General features: G+C 42.4%; 1 long non-coding RNA gene across 1 annotated transcript; it reads left to right on the top strand.

Moving 5' to 3' along the window:
• Positions 1–992: 992 nt before the first annotated feature.
• Positions 993–5,341, top strand: LOC309523903. The gene is made up of 3 exons (XR_014215680.1): positions 993–2,218; positions 3,183–3,321; positions 5,001–5,341. It is a non-coding gene; the product is annotated as an uncharacterized lncRNA (long non-coding RNA).
• The last annotated feature ends 2,529 nt before the right edge of the window (positions 5,342–7,870 follow it).

Below are 7,870 nucleotides of genomic sequence, written 5' to 3'. Positions count from 1 at the left end.
AATCCCTCAGCCAATTCTAGCTAGCCTCATATTGGAAGCCTTAAAAGAGGACACAGACAAGAATTGGAAAAGCTGAATGACGCTGTAAGGTTTTTTAAAATGTACATGGAAAAATACACAGCACTCTTGGGTTGCCATACATCCGGATTTACCCAGACATGACCTCTTTTTCAGGGATGAAATCACTGTGGGCAGATTTTTTTAATTTTGTAAAATGTCTGGGTTTGGAGGGGGGCGTTGCGTGTGAGGGAACTGGCCGAATGGCAGCGCGGTTACAAAAGGAAGCGGTGGCTGCAGCGCTGCTGTTTCTGGCAGCCATGTGTGCTTATACACACACATCTGTCCGTTCATCTGTCACCAAGGGAGGCAGGTGAGGCCAAGGCCTGAGGGAGCTGGTGCATCCCTGAAACATATGTTTATACTAAATTTTGGAAGAAAGTTTTGGATTGTATAAATATGACTTTTCAGGAAAGAAAACCCTAATATTTTCAACAGAGAATATTCTTCTGAGTTAAATACCTACTATATGGAAGTTAACAACTGGACAACAAAATGGTCTTTACGTGCTCTAATGGTAGCCAAGAGGCTGATATTGATGAACTGGAGGAATAAAGACATAATCTCCTTTAATCAGTGGATTTGTCACCATGGGCCATGTCAGGCAAGGCATCTGAGGAGGAGCCTCCCTCACATCCTCCCTCTCCCTCTTCCTCCTCCCCTCAACGGTCTCTGGACGCAGGCCCGGCCCCTCACAGTGTGATAAGGTGTTTGAGAGTGCAGCCCCTGGAAGCTGCATCATAGTCAGCTGCCATTTATGGAGTCACATGTAAGCCTTGTCTATCATTGGTTGGGTCATGTAAGTTGGGTTTGAGGTCATAATTGGTGTGTGTGTGTGTGGTGGGCAACTCCTAGGAATGGAGGAAGCTGCCTGAAACCTAGTCACACTATGGATAAATCTACCTAAGTGTTGACTACATTGACTGGCAGAAGCTCTCAAGTGTTTCACAGAGACTGTTGGTGTACTGCCCTCTTTCACTCACCCCAGGCATTGGCAATATGGCTGTATTTCTAACGGGTGACGATAAGCCATCCAAAGAGCCTTGATGGGACCTCTTAGTGCCTCTCTGAATTTCCTTGCATTCTTTTAGTCTCCCCTCCATTTCATATTTGTTTGTACCTCTGATACCTACTCCTGATAGAAAGGTTTTCTCTTCCATCTCTCTGCCTGTAAGGGGTTTCTTTCATTTCTCTTCTCTCATTTTGCTCTTCCCCACTGTTTCCACCTTCCTTATCTTTCTGCTTCAGTCCCACCTTCACACCCTCTTGTTTTCCATCCTAGCCCCTTCCCTTTTCCTCTTCCACTCCAAATCCCTGCTTTGCTCCCTGCCAATCAGTTGAGAGGGACTGCACCTAGTCCCTGTCTCCCATTGGCTTGGAAGAGGGAGAGGGATTTGTGCAAATTTCCTACTTAAAATCCTCAGGGTGGAATTCAACAGTGCATTACCCTGTGTAGACCAACCATTAACTACTTACCTTCTCCAGAGCACAAAGTGCTTTTAAAAGGACTTTCCTTTATAAAAAGAGTTATTGTCCCTTACCGTATTTGGCTATGATTCTGCACTGGTCCCCCAAAATTGGGACATTTCTAGGAACAAATCCTTCTCAAATTTTCCCTGAATGAAATTCTTGGCACCAAAATTTTGAATCCATTTTGGCTGCTCTTATTAAACAGAGAACTCATAGCAGCACAGAGGGCATGCTTCTTTAACACACTAAATCCACTTGTCACCCTTCTGCTATGGTCTGAGGAAGCAAATCTGAAAGCTCAGACATCTATTGTTGGCAAGAAAAGTCTCTTGACATTTTCACTGTAGAACAAGTCCCTTGCTCTTCAGGCACCACTTAAAATCAGCACATTTCTAAGTACCGTAGCTCTTCATTGGTCTTTTTACTGTTTCCAACAGAGAATGCATGAATTCAAGAATCGTATTCAATTATGGATAAGGATACTTAAGTGTTTGGGCTTGACATCTGAATTGACAGACCATGATTTGTGTGATCAGCCAGTAATCCAGAACCAGAAACCATGATTTGCACTAATTATGGTTTGGGGTCTGAATTGTCTGAACGTCTGAATTGACAAACCAGTGCCTAACATGGTGATAACAGAATAATCAATGCAAGGAGAGAGTTGAAGCCCAATAAAGTAAAAGAATTGGTAAGGGAACATCTAGCTACTTTAAATGAATTCAAATCTCCAGGGCCTGATGAACTGCACCTGAAGGTACTAAAAGAGCTTGCAGAGTCAATCTCAGAGCCTCTGTCTATAATCAAGAACTCTTGGAGAACAAGTGAGGCCCCTCAAGACTGAAAGTGGGCAAATGTTGTCCACATCTTCAGAAGGATGGGGGTTGGGGTGGGGAGAAGACCCAGATAACTACCAACCATTGAGCTTGACATCAGCACCAGGAAAGGACCTATAATAAATAATTTAGTTGGTCTGTGTGCACTTAGAAAAGGATGCTGTGATTACAAAGACTCGGCAAGGGTTTCTCAAAAGCAAGTAATGCCAGAAAAATAATATATATTTTTTTATAGAGTTACAAGCTTGGTGGATCCAGGGGATGCTGTGGACATAGTGCATATTGATTTTAGCAAGGCTTTGGAAAAGTCCCCCATGACATTCTTGCAGAGAAGCGGGTTAAATGTTTACTAGGCAAGGTAACTGTTAGGTGGATTTGTAGCTGGTTAATTGACCAAACCCAAAGAATATTCATTAGTGGTTCCTCATCATCCGGGGGAAAGCGACAAGTGGGGTGTTGCAGGGTTCTTTTCTGAGCCTCATTAATTTTTAGATGACATCAGACTGGTAGGGGCTGCTAATGCTGTTGAAGACAGAATTGGGATTCAAGATGACCAAAACTGATTTGAGAACTGGGTCAAAACAAAGAAAAATAATTTCAACAGGGACAAATGTAAGGTTCTACACTTAAGCAGGAAAAGCCAGCTGTACAAATATAAAATGGGGGATCTTCAGGTGTTAGTAGACAACAAGCATAACATAAGTCAACAGTGTGATGCAGAAGCAAAAAAAAAGCTAATGATATTCTAGGCTACATCAACAGAAGTATAGTGTCCTGATCAAGGGAAGTAATATTCCCACCCCATTCTGCCTTGGTCAGACCACACCAGGTGTACTGTGTCCAGTTCTGGAGGCCACAATTTAAAAAGGATATTGACAAGCTGGAACGTGTGCAGAAGAGGGTGACCATGATGATAAAGGGTCTGAAAACCAAGCCTTATGAGGTATGGTTAAGGGAGGTGGGTATGTTTAGCCTGCTAAACAGGAAATTCTGAGTAAACATTCTGATGGCAACAGTTATTCTCCAGAAGCCCCGGGATACTTTTGTAAGATCTGGGGATGTTTGAGTTCCCACAAGACCTTTTGGGAGCACCCCAAACCTGGCAAAAAGAGAGAGCCTTGCTTGGAAAGCAATGCAGAGAGCTTAAAAGCGCCCTTTGTGCTGGGAAAATCCAGTGCAAAAAGAGCTTTTAAGCTTTCTGCCTTGCTTCCTAAGCAAGGACTCTCATTGTGCCAGCTCTGTATTTAACTTGTGGGATTTCATCCAGCTGGCCTTCAAGCACATACAGTTGAAACTGTGCAAGTTAAATGCACAAAATGCCTGATCATACTACTGTATACCAGACCCTCCAAGTGTCTCTATTTTCCAGGAATGTCCCTCATTTAGAGAAGCTGTCCCAGTTTCTGATTTGATCCTGGAATGTCCCACTTTTCCTTCGGATGTCCCTATTTTCATCAAAGAAATGTTGGAGGGTATGGAGTTATACAACTCCCAAGCTCCCAGGCAATCCTGTATGGGGAAGGTTTTTTAAAAATGTTTAATTATTTGTTATATTTATATATATATATTGGAAGCTGCCCAGAGTGTCTGGGGCAACCCAGTAAGATGTGTGGAGTATAAATAGTAAAATTATCAGTATGGAATGGGACATCCCTACTTTCATCAGAGGATGTTGGGGGGTATGCTGTGTATACTATAAAGTGTGTGGTGATGGATACTGTCTGTTTTGCTGGGGAAGGGTGCCAGTCCACTCTCTAATAAGAGAAAGATGTCTCTGAGCAGAAGACTAGCATCAGAGACGCACCACCCAGTGGCATCTGCCCTGTCACTCAGCAAATGGAGCTGCTGTACCATGTGGAAGGAAAAGCTGGAATGTGTACAAAGGGCTCTGGGTGCGGGCAGGAGAAAATCCAATATTGTAGAATTCATATCAGAAAAAATTCATCTTGTTTTCTCTCTGCCTTGCATTGCCGGTAGATCTGAGAGCAGCTGTATTGATAGAACCTGGTGATGGTTTGTTGTCGAGCCTTGTAGCATGATATTAAATTTTCAGCTTTATTGCTAAAGTCAGCAGTTCCTCAAGCTGGTAAGGAGGGAGACAGAATGAAGCAGGAGAGAGACAGAGAAGCGGGCGTTTCATAGTTGGGATGGACATTGCTCAATGTGTCAGATGTTCATTGAGGATGAAAGACCAGAAATAGTCTGGCAACATTAAACAAGAGCTGAATAACAAACAAACAAACAAAGAAAGAAACAAAGCCTCCTAGACTTCTGCCTCTCTCCTCCCACCCCCAGTATACTGCATTGCACACCTGGGAACAGGGATGAGCACGAGTCGATTGCTGCAGAGCGTAGGAACCTGCCTTAAATTGCCAGAGCATTGGTCCATCTGGCTCAATTCTGTCTACACAGATTAGTAGGAGCTCTCCGGGATTTCAGGCAGGAGAGTTTGCCCAACTTACCTTTGAAAAAGTAAGTGGTATCTCAAATCAAACGAATGAATGAAACTATTTGGAGGTGCCAAGGATTGAACTTGGGGCCTTCTGTATACAAGCTTCTTTTTAAAATATCTGTAGCAAAATCGAGTTTGCAACCTTCCAAGACACTTTTCTTCTTTCTGCATTTCTCTCCCAACAGCCACCTGGCCAGTCTTTTGTGTGGATCAGGTCAAGTTGTCCTTGAACTGTCCTTCTGAGGCAGCACTAGGAAACCGACATGGTTATCCTGTGAGCCCAGTATATTGCATTCTTACATCTGCTAAGAATATTGGATCTCTCCCCCCCCTTGAGTGTTCCACGCTGATGACAGTGTAATCATGTAAAGCATTTCCTTGGAGGTCACAGCGAGCGCTCTGATTGGTCGAAATGGAATACAATCCTTATTGCAATTTAGCACTGATATTAAGCAGGTTGATAAAACCACAGCTTTCGCTGGATTGTTTTAAAAAATAATTTTTTTTCCTTCAAGAAAGCATTCAATCCCTCTAAAATAAATAAATAAATGCAATTTTCCTAGATTGAATCGCAATAATATTTCATTCCTGCTGCCTGCCCTAAAAAAGAAAAAAAAAGAAATAAATGGATTTTCCTTCCCTCGCTCAGTTGGTGATTTGTTTTGCATTAATGCCTTTCATAACTCATACATTGCACCATTAAAAATTAATGCTCAACGCTGACATAAACAAATGAAATTTGTATTATTAATGTTTTACATAGGTAAGACTTTGTAATAACAGATTCATCACAACAGACTGTTTTAATTAAAAGACTCACTTCTTCCCTAAACTGATTCCAGAGGTAAACTGTGGGTGATAGTGAAAATGACAGATGACTGAAAGGCGATCAGTACATCTGTCACCATTAAAAAATCAACCAAGAAGCTAAAGAGATTCCATTCTATCAAAAGGGTTTGGATTGGTGAAATGAGCAGCACTGGAGACCCCTTCCAGAGCCGCCGCCCCCACTCCCACTTTCATTAAAAGCAAGGTTTTCTTGATTAGGATGAGTTCAAAAATCCCATTGAAGAAAAAGGGGAGATTGAAAGGGGCGGAGCAAATGGAGATTAGTGATGGTGGAGGGAGGGAAGATCTAAAGAACCCTTTTCCATGTGCATGAATGGGACTGGAGAATGGAGCCTTCTCCAAGGTTTATGATCCAAGTCCATCAGCTTGAGAAAGGACAGAGAGGCCAGATGTTTTGAATTGCTTTGTTTATCTTATTGGCTTTTCTTAGCTAGTGTGGGAAGGTCTAAATGCATGAAAGAAAATGAAATGAAATGAATGAATGTCAAGCGTAAGCATCTATAAAGCTAGACATTATGCACAGATTTCACCACATTTGGAAGTCTGGTTGGGGAAAACATAAAACATTTATCTTCATGTATCAATAATAATTATTGTTTCTCCCAGGGATTGTGAATGCGACAACCCAGAATTGTATCCTCTTTTTGTTTGTTTTTACGTGTGTCCATTTAATTTTAATGCAATTGTATTGTTACTGCATTATTTCAATGTTACTGATCATTTTTTTGATTAAATACATAAAAAGAAATATTAAAAGTATCCTTTGAAGAAATAAGAACCCTACTGCATTTATTTATTTGGACAATTTATTTCTGTACCTCTATTAATGCTGGCCAGCCAGATGCCTCTGGGAAGCCCAGGGGAGGGGCACTAAAGGCGCATCCACACTTTCACTTGATCTGTAGTTTGGTCGTATTGTGTACTGATTAATTCCCCTGGGTCTGAGAGCTTTTCTCATTGTTCCATTGCTGTGATTTGTGAAAACCCATTCTACCCGCCGAACCTAATCTTGGTTAAGAAAAATCTCTTTTCGAATTTTCTGTACATCTGATAGGATCCAATTCAGCAGGTAAGATCAGATTTTTGCAAGGCATAGCCTCAGAATGACAAGAAAAGATCTCAGCCTTGCACTGGGTGGGGATTAATTGGTACACAATACAATGAGAATACAGGTTGAGTGGAAGTGTGAGTGAAGAAGAAGAGTTTGGATTTGATATCCCGCTTTATCACTACCCTAAGGAGTCTCAAGGCAGCTAATATTCTCCTTTCCCTTCCTCCGCCACAACAAACACTCTGTGAGGTGAGTGAGGCTGAGAGACTTCAGAGAAGTGTGACTGGCCCAAGGTCACCCAGCAGCTGCATGTGGAAGAGTGGGGATGCAAACCCAGTTCACCAGATTACAAGTCTATTGCTCTTAACCACTACACCACACTGGCTCTCTGGTGAGCCCCAGTGTCCCTTCCCTGGGTTTCCCAGGGGTATCTGGCTGGCCACTATGAATAAAGATACAGAAATAAGTTGTCCAAATAAATCCAGCAGAGCTCTCAGATAAGTTCTATGGTACAGAGCAAAGTGACATTAAATTTCAGCCTACATCCAATTCATTTAAGGCAGAGGCAGGAAACCTCAGACTCAAAGGCCGGGCAAGACCTTCCAAGTCTATCTGGCCCTTATTACTCCAAACCCAACCCTCAACCACACTCCCTACTGATCCTCATTTGCACCCTCCTTGAACTTTTCCACCTGCCTGGAATGTGTCACTGAACTCTGATAATTGCTTCTTGCTTGCCCTGATGGAGGATGGAGAGGGGTATGTGAGTGTTTGTAGAAACCAGCCTGCTGCATAAAGGGAGGAAATTTGCATTCATTGCTCTACCTACTTTTACGTCTGGTCCCACCAGACATGTGGCCCTCAGAAGGTTGCTCAGAAGGGGATTTGTGTTGGAAAATTCCATTCCACCTTTAGTTGCAGACATGGAACTGTTGCATGTCACATGTCTGTTTACATGCCAGCACAGCTTGCTGGGAACTTCTATTGTATGTATAGCTTTTGCTTTACTCTGTCTCTCTGAGGAGAAGAAAGGGATACGACATGTTTTCTTTGTCCTGATTTATGCTTAATAAATCTTTAGCTTTTAGTATGTTTTCACAAGCCTCACGCCTGTTCTGTTTGTGCAGCATACTCTGCTGATATAGCGTGCTCAGG

Source organism: Podarcis vaucheri (genome assembly GCF_965113315.1).
Source record: "Podarcis vaucheri genome assembly, chromosome: Z".
Classification (NCBI taxonomy): Eukaryota; Metazoa; Chordata; class Lepidosauria; order Squamata; family Lacertidae; genus Podarcis; species Podarcis vaucheri.
This window is presented reverse-complemented; position numbering and strand designations above follow the sequence as displayed.